Source organism: Mesoplodon bidens, assembly GCF_964165515.1.
Source record: "Mesoplodon bidens genome assembly, chromosome: Y".
Taxonomy (NCBI): Eukaryota; Metazoa; Chordata; class Mammalia; order Artiodactyla; family Ziphiidae; genus Mesoplodon; species Mesoplodon bidens.
In genome coordinates, this window is record NC_138180.1 from 14,536,728 (window position 1) to 14,553,481 (window position 16,754).

General features: G+C 42.7%; 1 pseudogene across 1 annotated transcript in view; it reads left to right on the plus strand.

Annotated features, from left to right (window-relative positions):
• LOC308609739 (ubiquitin-like modifier-activating enzyme 1) overlaps nucleotides 1-12,862 on the plus strand; it is a 45,579-nt pseudogene extending 32,717 nt beyond the window's left edge. Inside the window, exons 4-21 of the transcript in view lie at nucleotides 870-967; nucleotides 1,056-1,202; nucleotides 1,326-1,501; nucleotides 1,621-1,725; nucleotides 1,816-1,896; nucleotides 2,227-2,382; nucleotides 4,835-5,001; nucleotides 5,124-5,320; nucleotides 6,964-7,028; nucleotides 7,250-7,445; nucleotides 8,107-8,211; nucleotides 8,309-8,473; nucleotides 10,135-10,221; nucleotides 10,647-10,739; nucleotides 10,863-11,044; nucleotides 11,331-11,432; nucleotides 11,537-11,609; nucleotides 12,726-12,862. The product of the transcript in view is annotated as a ubiquitin-like modifier-activating enzyme 1 (transcript). The remainder of the gene's footprint in view (nucleotides 1-869; nucleotides 968-1,055; nucleotides 1,203-1,325; nucleotides 1,502-1,620; nucleotides 1,726-1,815; nucleotides 1,897-2,226; nucleotides 2,383-4,834; nucleotides 5,002-5,123; nucleotides 5,321-6,963; nucleotides 7,029-7,249; nucleotides 7,446-8,106; nucleotides 8,212-8,308; nucleotides 8,474-10,134; nucleotides 10,222-10,646; nucleotides 10,740-10,862; nucleotides 11,045-11,330; nucleotides 11,433-11,536; nucleotides 11,610-12,725) is intronic.
• Nucleotides 12,863-16,754: the final 3,892 nt, after the last annotated feature.

The following is a 16,754-nucleotide window of genomic DNA, read 5'->3' on the forward strand; positions in this document are numbered from 1 at the left end:
TAAGGCACTTGACTTGTTTGACTTTCCCCCACACACACCTTTTGTATTTTGCATAGTTTCTTCTACTTTGTTAAACTTCCTAATTTTTTCTTGTGTGTTAATTTGTTAATCACATCTGTTATGTAAAATCACAGGTTAAGAACATTAAAACATCTATTATAAATATATTTCACATGTCAAAGAAATTCCCAAGAAAGGGGTGGGCCAAAAGAGTTTTTGAAGAAATAATGGACAAAAAATTTACAAATTTAATGAAAACTAAAGCCACAGATGTTGCTGGTAAGTTTCTGGTAAGTGTTGATAGATGGAAGGTAATTGTGAATGTTAGCGTTTTGGAGTTGCGTTTTGTGTTCCTTTAATATTTTTGAGTCTGCTCTAGAGAACTTATGTAGTTGCCATCTGATCCTTTCAGGCCTTACTTCTTTTTCTCTAGAGTGGCATTTAGACATAGAATACCTGTGTTGTCTGAAGAAATCAGCATTGTGTTTTTGTTTTTGATTTTGTTTTATGATGTACGATATATTATTTTTATTTCTTAATTGAAGTATAGTTGATTTAAAAATTAGTTACTTTTTGCTTTACAGCAAAGTAACTCAGTTATCTATATATACATTCTTTTTCATATTCTATTCCATGATGGTTTATCTCAGGATACTGAATAGATTTCTGTGTGCTCTACAGTAGGACCCTGTTGTTTACCCATTCTATATATAATAGCTTATATCTGTTAACTCCAAACTCCCACTGTATGGGGGAGGGTGTTAGGTGAGGAAGAAGGTGGGAGGTTTTCATATTCCTGTTTTGATAGTGCTGTTGATCTTGGGAGGGAATGAATTGACAGATAACCCTTCATTCTTTTCATCCCCCAGGTCCCTACACCTTTAGTATCTGTGATACCTCCAATTTCTCTGACTACATCTGTGGAGGCATTGTCAGTCAAGTCAAAGTAACTAAGAGGATAAGCTTTGTGAGTATGAGCAGGAGGGTGTGTTGTAGGCTTCCAGGCATCTCCACGTTTTTTTACTTTTTTGGTTCTGATATCTTGCTCTTCACAGAAAACCTTGCCTACTTCACAGGCAGAGCCGGACTTTGTGATAACAAATTTTGTCAAGTATTATCGCCCTCCTCAGCTACAAATTGGCTTCCAGGTCCTGCACCAGTTCCGTGCCCAGCATGGCCAGCTCTCTCGGCCCCACAATGAGGTAGATGGGTGGGCAAGCCAACCAGGTCCTTGAACCAAAGCTGCTCTATGCCTTTTCATCTATTTAGTGTTTCTCCCTCTCCCTCTCCCCACAGTGGTGTGATTGTTCTTTTACTCCTTCCAGGAGGACGCAACAGAACTGGTGACCCTAGCACAGGCTTGAATTCTCAAGCTCTGCCAGCAGTGTAGCAAAACAGTCTGGATGAAGAACTCATCCAGAAGCCGGCTTATATGGCCCCTGGGGATCTGGCACCCATCAACTCCTTCACTGGTTGCGTGGCTGCCCAGGAGTTTATGAAGGTCAGCGTGAGTGGAGACGGACAGTGCTGGGCCTGGGCCAGGTTCCTTTCCGGCCCTGCTGCTTGCTTTCCAGCTCTGATTAACCAGTGATCACATTCTCTTTCTAACCGACTCCTCAGGGCTGCTCTGGAAAGTTTATGCCTGTTATACAGTAGCTGTACTTTGATGCCATTGAGTGTCTCCCTGTGGAAAAAGAGGCCTTTACAGAGGACACGTGCCTTCCAGTATGTGATTTGGGCCCATGGAGAAGACATTATTGTGGATCTTTTTAACGTGGCTTTTCCCTAACCCTCTCTTCCCTTCACATGACTCAGTGCCAGAACCATTATGATGGGCAGGTGGCTGTATTTGGCTCTGACCTGCAAGAGAAGCTGGGTAAGCAGAGATACTTCTTTGTGAGAGAACCTTGTTGTCAAAAGCTACCTTTAGGTCCCCTAGGCTCTGGCCACCTCTTCTGGAGTCTCCTCGTGGTGTACAAGGGGTGGTGTTGGCTTGTACCCTCATCTCATCCCTCTTCCATTTTCTTCACACCAGGTCCTTTATATCCTGGCCTTGTGCCTCTTTCCTTAGAGGACCATGGATTTTTATGGCACTGTGACTTAAATATGCAGTCATAGATCCTCTTACCCTCTCTTGCCATCTGCAGGGGTAGTGAGGAGTGAGGAGTGGTTTTGTTACCCAGTGACCCTAACCATCTTGTGTCTCCCTTCTTGGCCACCTCCCAGGTGGGTGCAGGGGCCGTTGGCTGTGAGCTACTTAAGACCTTTGCCATGACTGGGCTAGGCTGTGGGGAGGGTGTGGCAATCACCAAAACAGACATGGACACCATAGTAAAATCCAATCTGAATCGACAGTTTCTGTTCCGATCTTGTGATATCAAGGTGAGTGGAATGGATATGGTATGTGGTTCAGCTTTGTTTTTCACTTTTCTCCTGTCTTTTTCTGGTTATCTGTCTTATTGCCTTTGGACTTTTTTTTTTTTTTGGTACGCGGGCCTCACACTGTTGTGGCCTCTGCCATTGTGGAGCGCAGGCTCTGGACCTTCAGGCCCAGCGGCCATGGATCATGGGCACAGACGCTCCATGGAATGTGGGATCTTCCTGGACAAGGGCACGAACCCATGTCCCCGAAACGTCCGGTGGACTCTCAACCACTGCGCCACCAGGGAAGCCCACCTTAGGACTTTTTGTTTGTCTCTTTCCTTCAGTTCTTACCTTATTTCTTTTCTCTACCACTCACTCTTTCTTCCAGGAGATATTTATTGAAAACTTATTACATCTTTCATTTGTGAGTTTAAACCTGTCCCCAGCCATTTTTTTTTTTTTCTTTGGTTTTTGGTTACGGCTAATGTGGAACTCTGGAAGCTAGATTATAGAGGGATCTATCTGGGGCGTCTCTGTAAAGTTCAGTGTTATTTTGCCTGGCCAGTGTTTATCTTTCCTTTCATTTTATCATGCAAATACTAGGTACTACTTAAGTAGGTAGAATGTATAAGATAGCAAATGAAAGGTTTCTGCTTTTGTCTAGTGAGAAGACATAGTAAATGAGAGATTCTCTAATGCAGTGGAGGTTGGCAGCACACTTTCCTCAAGTCCAAAAGATCACAACTCTTTTAAGAATACTAAGACATTATGTCCTTTTTATCCTCATTTTATCAGGTGAAAGGGTAATTTTCCACTCTGTTCTAGGAGGCTGTCCATTACCCCAAAACACAGTATTTTCCAAATGACCAGACCAATTCATGATGATACAGAACTGTGCATTAACTAAAGAGCCATTCAAAATACAGAGAAAGACAGTGGGTATTGATGTGGATCAATATTTCACCTTTCAACTAAACATTAAAGAAATATTGCTTGTCAAGTTTTGATATATATATATATATATATATATATATATATATATTTAAATATCAACAGTCATCTGAAAATGTTATTGATTTTTTTTTCTGTGAGGCTGGATATCCCTGACATCTTTCAAGCAAAACATGTAATACATTAAAGTCAGTAAATAATGAAAATTTAGCTATCTTCTAAGACATTATATAAGTAAAATTTGTAAAACTGTAAATACAGATTGACTCCTGTCATTAACGCTTTGTATTGGAGTTTCTTTCATAGTGTTTGTACTATATAATGGAATTATTCCATATTTATTAATTAATTAATTTATTTATTTTTGGCTGTGTTGGGGCTTCCTTTCTGTGTGAGGTCTTTCTCTAGTTGTGGTAAGCGGGGACCATGCTTCATCGCAGTGTGCGGGCCTCTCACTAGTGCAGCCTCTCTTTTTGTGGAGCACAGGCTCCAGACACGCAGGCTCAGTAGTTGTGGCTCTGGCCTAGTTGCTCCGTTGCATGTGGGATCTTCCAAGACCAGGGCTCAAAACCATTTCCTCTGCATTAGCAGGGAGATTCTAAACCACTGTGCCACCAGGGAAGCCCCTCCAATTTTAAATGGAGTAATAATATTTTAAAATGTTCTCAGATTAAATATCAAACGTAGGAAATCTTGATAGCTGTGCATCAGATAAAAAAGAAACCGCAAACTTTGTTTTAACTTCATTTTGGACAACTGCTAGAGCAAATAATAAATACCATGGCACTGTATGTGGTTAGAACATAACAAGGTGAAACATAATGTGTAGGGACAAGAATGAAAATCAAGATATAGAACTGGAAGTGCCATGAGAGGGTGTTTTGCAGTGTGGTAAAGGAAATCCTCATTGGAAAGGCGGTATAACCGCAGAGAATTAAAGATGGTATACGAGAACAGGAAGAAATCTCAGGGAAGAGTATGCCAGGTGAAGTTAACAGTGTGAGCAAAACCCTGAGCTTGGAATATGACTGCTATGTTTAAGGAGTTGAGACAGAGATAGATCATGGTAAGAGAGAAGGTTGTCAAAGGAATAGGGACCAGCTCATTTCACCCTTAGTGAAAGTGGGAATCAATAGAGGGCTTTGAGGAGAGGAATGTGATCTGACTTGGTTTCAGAGGATCCTTTTTGTTTTTGTATGTTCAGAGGACCTTGGTTTTCTTTGCGTGAATGCACTCCAACTCGGGGTGCTAGTAACGAAAAACAGTGGATGTTCGGTAGACAAAAGAACAGATACTCAACCCATTGTCTCCTATTGTATCACTGTTTTCCTTTTTTATTCACGCCATTCCTCATTTGTCCCAGCCCAAGCTGTGTGGCATTTGTCATAGACCACAGAGCCTCCTGACCTCAGAGCCTAGGTCTTGTGCATCATTACTTAAATCAGTTTTCAGAACAGCTCTGTAAAGTTTTGTTGGGTGATTATGTGAATGACAGTTCTGTTTCTCCATCACTACCCAGAAATTGAAGTCTGATACAGATGCTGCAGCTGTGAACCAGATAAACGCACACATCCGTGTGATGAGCCATCAGAACTGTGTGGGCCCTCACACAGAGCATGTGTATGATTGATAAATTCCTCCAAAACCTGGATGGTGTGGACAATGCCTCGGACAATGTGGATGCCCGTGAGTTTTGGGGATGGGTGAGGACGAGGCGAGAGTAATGTGTGTGTTTTAGGGAGTGTGTGTCACCGTGTCCTATCCTGATGTTATTTTCCCCACCCTCACCTGCTGCAACTTTCTCACAGGCACGTATATGGACTGCTGCTGTGTGTTGTACCGAAAGCCTCTTCTGGAGTCAGGCACACTGGGTACCAAGGGTACTGTGTAAGGGCTTATCCCCTTCCTGACAGAGTCATACAGCTCCAGCCAGGACCCTCCTGACAAGTCCATCCCCAGGTGCACACTGAAGAACTTCCCGAATGTCATCGAGCACACTTTGCAGGTGATCAGCCTTGCAGGGAGAAAGAGGTGGAACAGATATGTACTGGGACAGTGTCTCAGTTGCCAAACTCTTGTTATTCCGATGATGAAGCCTCAGTGTATGTAATATCTGCCCTCTCTTTAACTCTCCTTCACTCACTTTAAACCTAGGAGCCTAACGCTTTTCATAATGATTTTTTTTTAACTTGAAATTTTTATTTTGCAAACATACAGGGAAGTATTATTTATACCATGTGAAATACTTTATGTGAGAAGTGTATATCTAAACGGTGAGGATATGTTTCTTTGTGTACAGGATACTATTTTGTCATTGAACAAAATTAACTTAATATCATCTCTGCTAGTTATTTAGATATCTCTAATATTAAGTCCATATTTAGGAATAATTTTCTAATTGTTTCCCAAAATATGTTTAATAGTTTGTCAGCATAGTTGTGTTTATATAGTACACATACATACAAAAGAGCATAACTCTCATGTACATTGACAAAGTAAAAGCACCCCATTAACTGGTCCTCAGAACTTGGCCCTGATTACAGTCCCCTTTCAAACCACAAATAACCATCCTTTTATCAAAATGATTCTTAACCCAGTCTTTGAGGCTATGTTTAGGAAGTATGGGAACAGGAAGAAAATGAGCAGTAACAGTTCAGTCTGTCACTTTTCCTTCCAGAAGGGAAGAGTTTATACTTGTGGAGTCAGTTCAGTATGTGTCTTTCTCCCTTTCCATGAATCCCATGTTGGTGTGTGTGTGTGTGTGTGTGTGTGTGTGTGTGTGTGTAGATACAGAGAGACGGAGAAAGAGATGTGTTTGTGTGTGTGTGTTCATTTCTATACATATAAATCCTCTCCTAGGTTATGGTTCTATTATTGTGTTTCTCTCTACCCAGTATGCAGAAAGGCCAATAAAAAGGATTTTAAAACTAATATACTATGTGCCCTTGGACTTAACCACTTCATGCTTCAGATTCCTTATCTGTAAAATTGGAATGACAGTAGTAACTCTCACAGGAATTCTGAAAAACATGTATACTTAATATGCCCTTGTGACTTTCAAACTAAGCTTTAAATGTGTACATGTTTGCTTATTTCTTATTAACTCCATGAGGTGTAGTTTTACTGTTACAGTGTTTGTCTTTAAAATTAGGAAACACAAGTACAGATATGCCTGATTGTCACAAGACTGTGGCACAGCTGGCCTTTGAACCTGGATTTCGAGCATCAAGGTGCTCCAGATCACTTCACCAGTGACTATTTATCGACCTCTGAATTCACAGGGGTCAAACCTCTATCTTACTTTCTTCCCAGTCCCCAGAACCTGCATAGAGATCGTTCATGTTTTATTCTTGGTGTGAACTTTTTCTTGAATTGATGCATGACATACCTAGGGTAATGTGTACATCTTAATAAATTCTGCATGAATGTACACTTGTGTGTAAACCTCTTCCCAGATTAAGATCATAGGTTTTTACATTGAAGTGGTGAGGGCTTGACAAGTTTGAGGAGACACATTGGGAGGGTTTTCTTCCTCTGTTCTCCCATAACAGCCATGCTCTTCCTATTTGCTGTATTTCCTGATGGTGGTCCTAAGGCCTACAGAAACTTATTTGTTTCCCGTAACCCACATAGTGTTGATTTGCTCTGTCTGCCATGGATGAGTTTGAAGGTCTCTTCAAGCAACCAGCAGAAAACGTCAACCAGTACGTAATGTGAGTAATTCTGTCCAAATCCTCTCTCACCGTGTCTGCTGCCTGTCAGTCAAAGCATTCTGTAACCAGTGTAACACTTAGGACCTGGTCTACTTTTCAAATAATCTAATGATTCCTTGGGCCTTATACATTTGGGAGTCAGCACTGACTTTTCATGCTGTTAAGCTCCCTCTGGGATCACTGTGTAACTCTGTGTTTTTGTCCTCTCTAATTCTTGATAGGGATTCAAAGTTTGTGGAGCAAACACTGCACCTGGCAGGCATCCAAACCCTAGAGGTGCTGCAGTCTGTGCAGCTCAGCCTGGTGCTTCAGCGGCCACATACATGGGCTGACTGTGTGACGTGGGCTTACTAGCACTGGCACAACCAGTGCTCCAACAACATCAGACAGCTGCTGCGCAGCTTTCCTCCGAACCAGGTATTACACTCTTCTGGTCTCCATTTGTCAGAATAGGCTTACTGGAAGCAGTTTGTTACACGCTTTTGACATGGTTCATTGCAGTTCATCCATTTGTGGCAAGACCACCAAGTCCCAGAGATCTCATTAAATGATTAAGTGAGTGATTTTTGAAGTCAAAGACCTGTTCCTCCCAACCTCTCTCCTCTACCTGCCCAGCCCTGTTCTCTCAAGCAACATACTTGGTACCTATTTCCCTTAGATATGACATGAGTCATTCCAGATTCCCTGTCAGGGCTATAGAGATTGTAGAAGATAAATTTTGGTGTTAAGAGCACAGGACCTAGGTGGCTTCAAGTCTCAACTGCATTTGATATTGGGACTAATCATGTATTTTCTCTCTGTGCCTTAGTAGCCTCATGTAGGAAGTTGGAATATTGGTGACCTAATTTCATGAGAGTTCTATGAGGGTTGATTTATATTTACTAAGTTAATAAATTAAATATGTTACTACATGACTGGCAATCCATAAAAGTTTCATAAATAGCTCTGTGTCTGGCACAAAGGGAGTGCCCAGCGATATACTAATTTGGGACTTCCGGGCTTGAAAATGAGGAGTCACAATTATGAGAAAGACCTCTCCTCTCAGGTCCCACTCTCCCACATCTTTCTGTTTTCCTAGCTTACAAGCTCAGGAGCCCCTTTCTGGTCTGTGCACAGACGCTCATCTTTGATGTCAGCAATGAAGTCTCCTCCCTCAGGTCTCCTACAGTCGGGTCAAATGTGGGTACGTGGATGGGAAGGAGGCTGCAGCTCCTTAGGTGAGTACTGATATGCTTACCCCTCCATACCTTGCCTTCTCTTAGCCCCTGCACCTGGACTAGGTGATAGCTGCTGCCAACCTGTTTGCCCAGGCCTATGGGCTGAGGGGCTCTCAGGACCGAGCTTCTGTGATCATACTCATTCAGTCTGTGCAGGTCCTTGAGTTCACCCCGAAGTCTGGTGTCAAGATCCATGTTTCTGACCAGGAGCTGCAGACCACTTCGTGTGTTGGTGAGGATGTTTATCTAGTTGGCCTAGAGCTAGCATCCTACTTATCACCTACCTATGCAAGCCTCCCCTGTACTTGTGTTTTGCCACTGGCTCTGCTCTGAGATCTCAGGCCTGAGATTAATCCACACTGTCCTTTGGTCCTTGCTTCTTCCAATTTAAAATAAGGTTGGTTGGTTGAGGCAAGTTCTCTGATGCCCTACTACTTTGTTCTTCCCACTGTTTCTCCCTCAGGTGCACCAGTTGTCCAGCTCTTTTCTGTGTGTATGTTTGCTTTGTTTTGTTCTTTCTCTGTTTCTTTTTGTGTCCATATGCAGGGACAAATGGATATGATCTTTACCAGTAGGCTCTCTGCCTTGATTTCTTCCTTGATTCATTTCATTATAGATCTCCTCATCCACCTCCCCCCTTCTTTGGTATGCCTGTTTACCCTATTGTTATTTATTTATTTACTGATTTATTTATTTATTTAGGCTGTGTTGGGTCTTCGTTTCTGTGTGAGGGCTTTCACTTCTTGTGGCTCACGGGCCTACTTGCTCTGTGGCATGTGGGATCTTCCCAGACCAGGGCTCGAACCCCTGTCCCCTGCCCTGGCAGGCATATTTTCAACCACTGGGCCACCAGGGAAGGCCTAACCTATTTTTAACCTCCATATATCTTTCCTCATCTCCCTCTCTAGATAGCCCTCCTCATCTCTCCATCTCTAACTACCCCCCAACTCAAATTTCCCCCCCTCTACCGTATTCTGTCTCATGCTCTGTAAGTCTTCCTCTACATTTCATCTTCTTTGTATATAACCTTCAATTTCTTCGTCTGTATATCTCTCCCCTCCTGATGTATCCCCCGCATTTCCCTTCCGAAATAACTACTCTCTCATGCTCCTCTTTGTATATTTTCTTTCTTTATCTCCCTACGTGTCTCCCTTTCAGGTGTTTTGAACTTTCCCATTCTCTGAACGTTCTCATAATCTTCACATTTATCCTCCTTGGTCTCCCTCTTCAGATATTTTTCACGTCTCTCCCATTTCATATTACTCTCTTCTTTGCTGTCTGTACACTTTCCCCCTATGTTCCTTTCTGTATCTCTTATCCCTCTGTCTCTTGTTTTCCCTCGTATCTTCCTTCATGTCTCCCCATCTCTCTCTATGTCTTTCTCTTGAAGTATGTTCTCATTGACTCCCTTTTTTTTTTTTAATTGTGGTAAGAAACACAAAGGATTTACCATCTTTAAATATAGTAGACTTCCAGTTTGGAAGGCTTAATATTTAATGGAATGGATTTTAAGGCTTAATATTTCATTGGATGGATAGATCACATTTTTCTGTCCACTCATTCAGCAGTGAACAACTTCTGTGCTTTCACCTCTTATCTGTCATGATTAACGCTGCTGTCTATATCCTTTCTTAGTGGCTTTACCTGTTGCCCTCAGTGTCTCTACAGATCTCCATGTCCCACACACCTGTCTACCTTTTTCTTTTCTGACATGTTTTCTGCCCTATCTTTCCCCCTTCTTTTCTCTTTCCCATGATGTCTCTCCTTTTCAAATCCTTTATCTGCCTGAACATCTCTGCCCCACCCTGGATTCCTGCTGGCACCTCAGACCGTGAACAGGGATTTAACATGTATCTAAGGACTAACGTGTACTTCCTCCCTTTCCGCAGTGGATAATCACCTGCAGGAGCTCAAGCCATGCTGACCAACCAGAGAGCCTCCCTGGGTTCAAGATCTACCCCGTCAACTTTGAGAAGGTGCTGTGATGGGGACCTCAACCGTGTATGAGAAATGGCTGAGCCACCCTAAGCTTTTTTGGGGATTACAGGCCTGACTGTAATTATGTTGTTGTTGTTGTTGTTGTTGTTGTTGTTGTTTTTCGGTACGTGGCTTTCTCTCTCTTGTGGGCTCTCCCATTACTGAGCACAGGCGCCGGATGGGAAGGCTCAGCGAACATGGCTCCTGTGCCCAGCCGCTCCCTGGCATGTGGGATCTTCCCCGACTGGTGCACGGACCCGTTTCTCCTGCATCAGATGACCCAAGTATCTTTTGTGGTCTGGGCTAGTATTTGGCTGGTCTGGCAGGTAATTGAGGTGAATATACCTCAGTTCCCAGTATCCAGGAAAACTTTTTCTCCTTAACTCTGTCTCTCCTGTTCTTCCTCTGTCTCCACTCACAACAGGATGATGACAGCAACTTTCATATGCATTTCATTGTGGCTGTATTGAGTCTCCGGGCAGAGAGCTATAACATTCCCCCTGCTGACCGGCATAAGACTACAATAGTCTATACCTAACCTTGCATCCTTTTCCAAGTTTAACTCTGCCACATTTGAAGTCTTCTGTAGACCTTGAACGTCTCTAACAACTACGTCTTCTCATCACCTTCTGTATTACAGATCAAGCTGATTGCAGGGAAGATCATTCCAGCCATAGCAGCTATAGTTGGCCTTGCAGGTCTGGAGCTGTACAAGGTAGTTCAGGGACACCAACAGCTTGAGTCCTATAAGAACAGCTTCATCAACTTGGCCCTTCCTTTTTTTTCCGTTTCTCTGAGCCCCTTGACCCACACCATCACCAGGTAAGGGCTTGCTTTTATAGAATCCTTTGGTGTTGCCCATCAGTGATTGATGCTATGTGTGTGTGTGCATGTGTAGAAGTTGTGTGTATCTTATTTCGGTAGAACTGGCTCTAGTTTTCATCATACCTGGTGAGAGGCTTTTTTAATTTTGTGTATCCTTTGTTCATTGTTTGAACCTGTGCAAAGTAGGAATGGAACTGGCATGTTTGTGAAATGAAGAGGAGCGTATGATTAGGGCTTGCTCCCATTTTATTCTTGGTGCTTTACTCTGTGCTTTGTCCCATAATACTACAACCAGCAGTGGTCACTGTGGGATTGCTTTGAGGTACAGTGGCTGCAGCCTAATGGTGAAGAGATGCCCCTCAAGCAGTTCCTTGACTATTTTAAGGTAAGACCCTTTCACTCACTGCACCTGTGGTGGTGGTTGCCCAGGTTACTGGTACTGTCCATCCCAGTGACCCTGTTGCCCCTCCTCGTTTCCACCCTCTTCAGACAGAGTACAAGTTAGAGATCATCATGCTGTTCCAGGGTGTATCTATGTTCTACTCCTTTATCAAGACAGCAAGTAAGATCAAAGATCAACTCAGGCTTGAGTTGGGTCAGTGTGCAAACAGAAACAGGTCCTGCCTGGGGTGGGAAACATCAGCTAGCTATGCAACTCATCTTCACTGTTCTCTTAACTTTGTCTCTGTAAGTCTTTCCTCTCTGTTTACTTCACAGACTCTCTTTCTCCTCACCCCAGGATGTCAGCAATAGTGAAACGAGTATCAAAGCAAAAGCTGGGACACCACATTCAAGCACTGTTTCTTGAGCTGTGCTGCAACTAGAGCGGCAATGATTTGGATGTCCCCTATGTACGATACACCATTCGCTATTCCCTCTACACCCATCTACCTCATTCTCAGTCAAATCAATCTATTTCCATTTCTCTTATAGTTGTCGCAAATGCTGAGCCTTAAGTTCTTCTGAGGACTTTTTGTTGTTGCTGCTGCTTTCTACTGTTTGGAGTTGGAATTCTTAATAAAGAGTTATTAATCCAAGTGTGTCATATCATTCTTTTGTCAAAGGCCCGTACCCTGTTGTCTGTGGGAAAGACCAGCCTTTCTTTAGCTCTGTAGGTTCAGGTGATAGTATGAAAGGCTCAGCCCCTCCCACCAGCATGGAATTTGCCTCACATCCAAGCTTATGAGAAAAGATTAAATCCACCTGTTCTGGTAAACCATTGGTTTGCTATTTTTTCCTTTGTCCTCTCTGTTTAAAAAGAAATAGAGGGGGAGTTCAGGAAGATGGCAGAAGAGTAAGTCACGGAGATCACCTTCCTCCCCACAGATACATCAGAAATACATCTACACGTGGAGCAACTCCTACAGAATACCTACTGAACGCTGGCAGAAGGCCTCAGGCCTCTCAAAAAGCCAGAAACTCCCCCACGTACCTGTGTAGGGCAAAAGAAAAAAAAAGAAAAAACAGAGACAAAAGAATAGGGATGGGACCTGCACCAGTGGGAGGGAGCTGTGAAGGAGGAAAGGCTTCCATACACTAGGAGCCCCTTTGTGGGCGGAGACTGCTGGTGGTTGAGGGGTGTAGCTTTGCAACCACATAGGAGAGCACAGCAACGGGTGCGGAGGGCAAAGCAGAGAGGTTCCCACACAGAGTATCGGTGATGACTGGCACTCACCAGCCCAAGAGGCTGGTCTGCTCAATGGCCGGGGCATGCAGGAGCTGGGAGCTGAGACTCGGGCTTGGGTCAGAGCGCAAGGAGAGGACTGGAGTTGGCGGTGTGAGCACAGCTTGAAGGGGTTAGTGCAGCACGGCTAGCCGGGAGGGAGTCCGGGAAGAAGTCTGGAGCTTCCAGAGAGGCAAGAGACATTTTCTTCCCTCTTTGATTCCTGGTGCGCGAGGAGAGCGCTACTTAAAGGAGCTCCAGAGAAGGGTGCGAGTTGTGGCTATCAGCGTGACCCCAGAGATGGGCATGAGATGCTAAGGCTGCTGCTGCCACCACCTAGAATCCTGTGTAGAAGCACAGGTCCCTCCTCATGCCTCCGTGAACAGGAAGCAGAGCAGCCCGCCAGTGTCAGGGTCCCGAGATCCAGGGACAACTTCCCCAGGAGAATTAATTGTGCACCTCAGGCTGCTGCAAAGTCACGCCAGATTTGGACACCACAGGCCAGACCTGCATCCATATGCCTCCATCCCCACGGCCTGAGAGAGGCAGAGCCACTGAATCAGTGGCTCCTTTAACCCTGTCCTGTCTGAGCGAAGAACAGACACCCTCAGGCAAGCTACATGCAGAGGCATGGCCAAATTCATAGCGGAAACACAGGAGCTGTGCGAGCAAAGAAGAGAAAGGGGGGCTTCTCTGGTGGCACAATCATTGAGAATCCGCCTGCTAATGCAGGTAACACGGGTTCGAGCCCTGGTCTGGGAAGATCCCACATGCCACGTGGAGCAACTAGGCCCATGAGCCACAACTACTGACCCTGCACGTCTGGAGCCTATGCTCCACAACAAGAGAGGCCACGACAGTGAGAGGCCTGCACACTGTAATGAAGAGTGGCCAGTGCTTGCCAAAACTAGATAAAGCCCTCACACAGAAATGAAAACCCAATACAGTTAAAAATAAATAAATAAATGAAAGTACACTTAATTAAAAAATATATTTTTAAAAAATATTTCACACCAGGGTCAAAAACAAAAACAAACAACAAAACACAGACAACAAAAATAAAAAAAGATAAAGGGAGATCTCTCCCAGCAGCCTCAGGAGCAGCGGACTAATTCTCCACAATCAACTTCATGTACCCTGCATCAGTGGAATACCTGAATAGACAATGGTTCATCCCATATTGACGGGTGGACTTTGTGAGCAAGATATATTATTTATTCCTCTTTTCCTCTTTTTGTGAGTGTGTATGTGTATGCTTCTGTGTGAGATTTTGTTTGTATAGCTTTGCTTTCACAATTTGTCCTATGGTTCTGTCTGTCAATTTTTTTTTACTTATAAAATATTTCTTTCCTTAATAATTATTTTTTATTTTTGTTTTAATAACTTTTTAAATTTTATCTATCTTTTCTTTTTTCTTGCTTTCTTTCCTTCCTTCCTTCTTTCTTTCCTTCTTTCTACTTTTTCTCCCTTTTATTCTGAGCCATGTGGATGAAAGGCTCTTGGTGCTCCAGCCAGGAGTCAGTGCTGTGCCTCTGAGGTGGGGAAGCCAAATTCAGGACACTGGCCCACAAGAGACCTCCCAGCTGCACATAATATCAAATGGTGAAAATCTCCCAGAGATCTCCGTCTCAATGTCAAGACCCAGCTTCACTCAACAACCAACAAGCTATGGTGCTGGACACCATATGCCAAACAACTAGCAAGACAGGAACACAACACCACCCATTAGCAGAGAGGCTGCCTGAAATCATAATAAGGCCACAGACACCCTAGAACACAACACTAGACCTGGAAATTTTCACCAGAAAGACAAGATCCAACTGCATCCACCAGAACACAGGCACCAGAGTCCCCTCCACCAGGAAGCCTACACAACCCATTGAATGAACTTTAGCCACTGCAGACAGACACCAAAAACAATGGGAACTACGGACCTGCAGCCTGCAAAAAGGAGACCCCAAACACAGAAAGATGAGCAAAATGAGAAGACAGAAAAACACACAGCAGATGACGGAGCAAGGTAAAAACCCACCAGACCTAATAAATGAAGAGCAAATAGGCAGTCTACCTGAAAAAGAATTCAGAATAATGATAGTGAAGATGATCCAAAATCTGTGAAATAGAATAGAGAAAATGCAAGAAACATTTGACAAGACCTAGAACAAGTAAAGAAGAAACAAGTAATGATGAACAGCACAATAAATGAAACTAAAAATACTGTAGAATGGATCAGTAGCAGAATAACTGAGGCAGAAAAAATGGATAAGTGACCTGGAAGTAAAATAATGGAAATAAAACTGCAGAGCAGAATAAGGAGAAAAGAATGAAAAGAACTGCAGACAGTCTCACAGACCTCTTGGACAATATTAAATGCACCACATTCGAATCATATGTGTCCCAGAAGAAGAAGAGAAAACAAAAGGGACTGAGAAAATACTTGAAGAGATTATAGTTCAAAATATCCGTAATATGGGAAAGGAAAAATTTAATCAAATCCAGGAAGCACAGAGTCCCATGCAGGATAAATCCAAGGAGAAACACGCCAAGACACATATTAATCAAACTATCAAAAATTAAATACAAAGAAAACATATTAAAAGCAGCAGGGGAAAACAAACAAACAAACAAACAACACAAAAGAGATTCCCCATAAGGTTAACAGTGGATCTTTCAGCAGAAACCCTGCAAGCCAGAAGGGAGTGGCAGGACATATTTAAAGTGATGAAGGAGAAAAATCTACAACCCAGATTACACTACCCAACAAGGATCTCATTCACATTTGATGGGGAAATTAAAAACTTTAACGACAAGCAAAAGCTGAGAGACTTCAGCACCACCAAACTAACTTTACAGCAAATGCTAAAGGAACTTATCTAGGCAAGAAACACAAGAGAAGAAAAAGATCTACAAAAACAAATACAAAATAATTAAGAACTGGGAAGGGGAACATACATATTGATAATTACTTTAAAGGTAAATGGGTTAAATGCTCCGACCAAAAGACACAGACAAGCTGAATGGATACAAATCCAAGACCCATATATATGCTGTGTACAAGAGACCCACTTCAGACCGAGGGACACATACAGAATGAAAGTGAGGGGATGGAAAATGATATTCCATGCAAATGGAATTCAAAAGAAAGCTGGGGTAGCAATTCTCTTATCAGAAGAAAATAGAATTTAAAATAAAGACTATTACAAGAGACAAAGAAGGACACTACATAATGATCAAGGGATCGATCCAAGAGGAAGATATGACAATTGTAAATATTTATGCACCCAACATAGGGGCACCTCAGTACATAAAACAAATACTAACAGCCATAAAAGGGGAAATCGACAATAACATATTCATAGTAGGGGACTTTAACACCCCACTTTCACCAATGGACAGATCATCCAAAATCAAAATAAATAAGGAAACACAAGCTTTATGTGATACATTAAAAAAGGTGGACCTAATTGATATTTATAGGGCATTCCATCCAAAAACAACAGAATACACATTTTTCTCAAATGCACATGGAACGTTCTCCAAGATAGATCATATCTTGGGTCACAAATCAAGCCTTGGTAAATTTAAGAAAATTGAAACTCTATTCAGTATCTTTTCCGACCACAATGCTATGAGACTAGATAGCAATTTCAGGAAAAGATCTGTAAAAAAATACAAACGCATGGAGGCTAAACAATACACTACTTAATAACGAAGTGATCACTGAAGAAATCAAAGAGGAAATCAAAAAATACCTAGCAACACATGACAATGGAGACATGACGACCAAAAACCTATGGGATGTAGCAAAAGCAGTTCTAAGAGGGAAGTTTATAGCAATACAATCCTACCTTAAGGAACAGGAAACATCTCAAATAAACAACCTAACCTTGCACCTAAAGCAATAAGAGAAAGAAGAACAAAAAACCCCCAAGGTTCGCAGAAGGAAAGAAATCAAAAACATCAGATGAGTAATAAATGAAAAAGAAATGAAGGAAACAACAGCAAATATCAAGAAAACCAAAAGCTGGTTCTTTGGGAAGATAA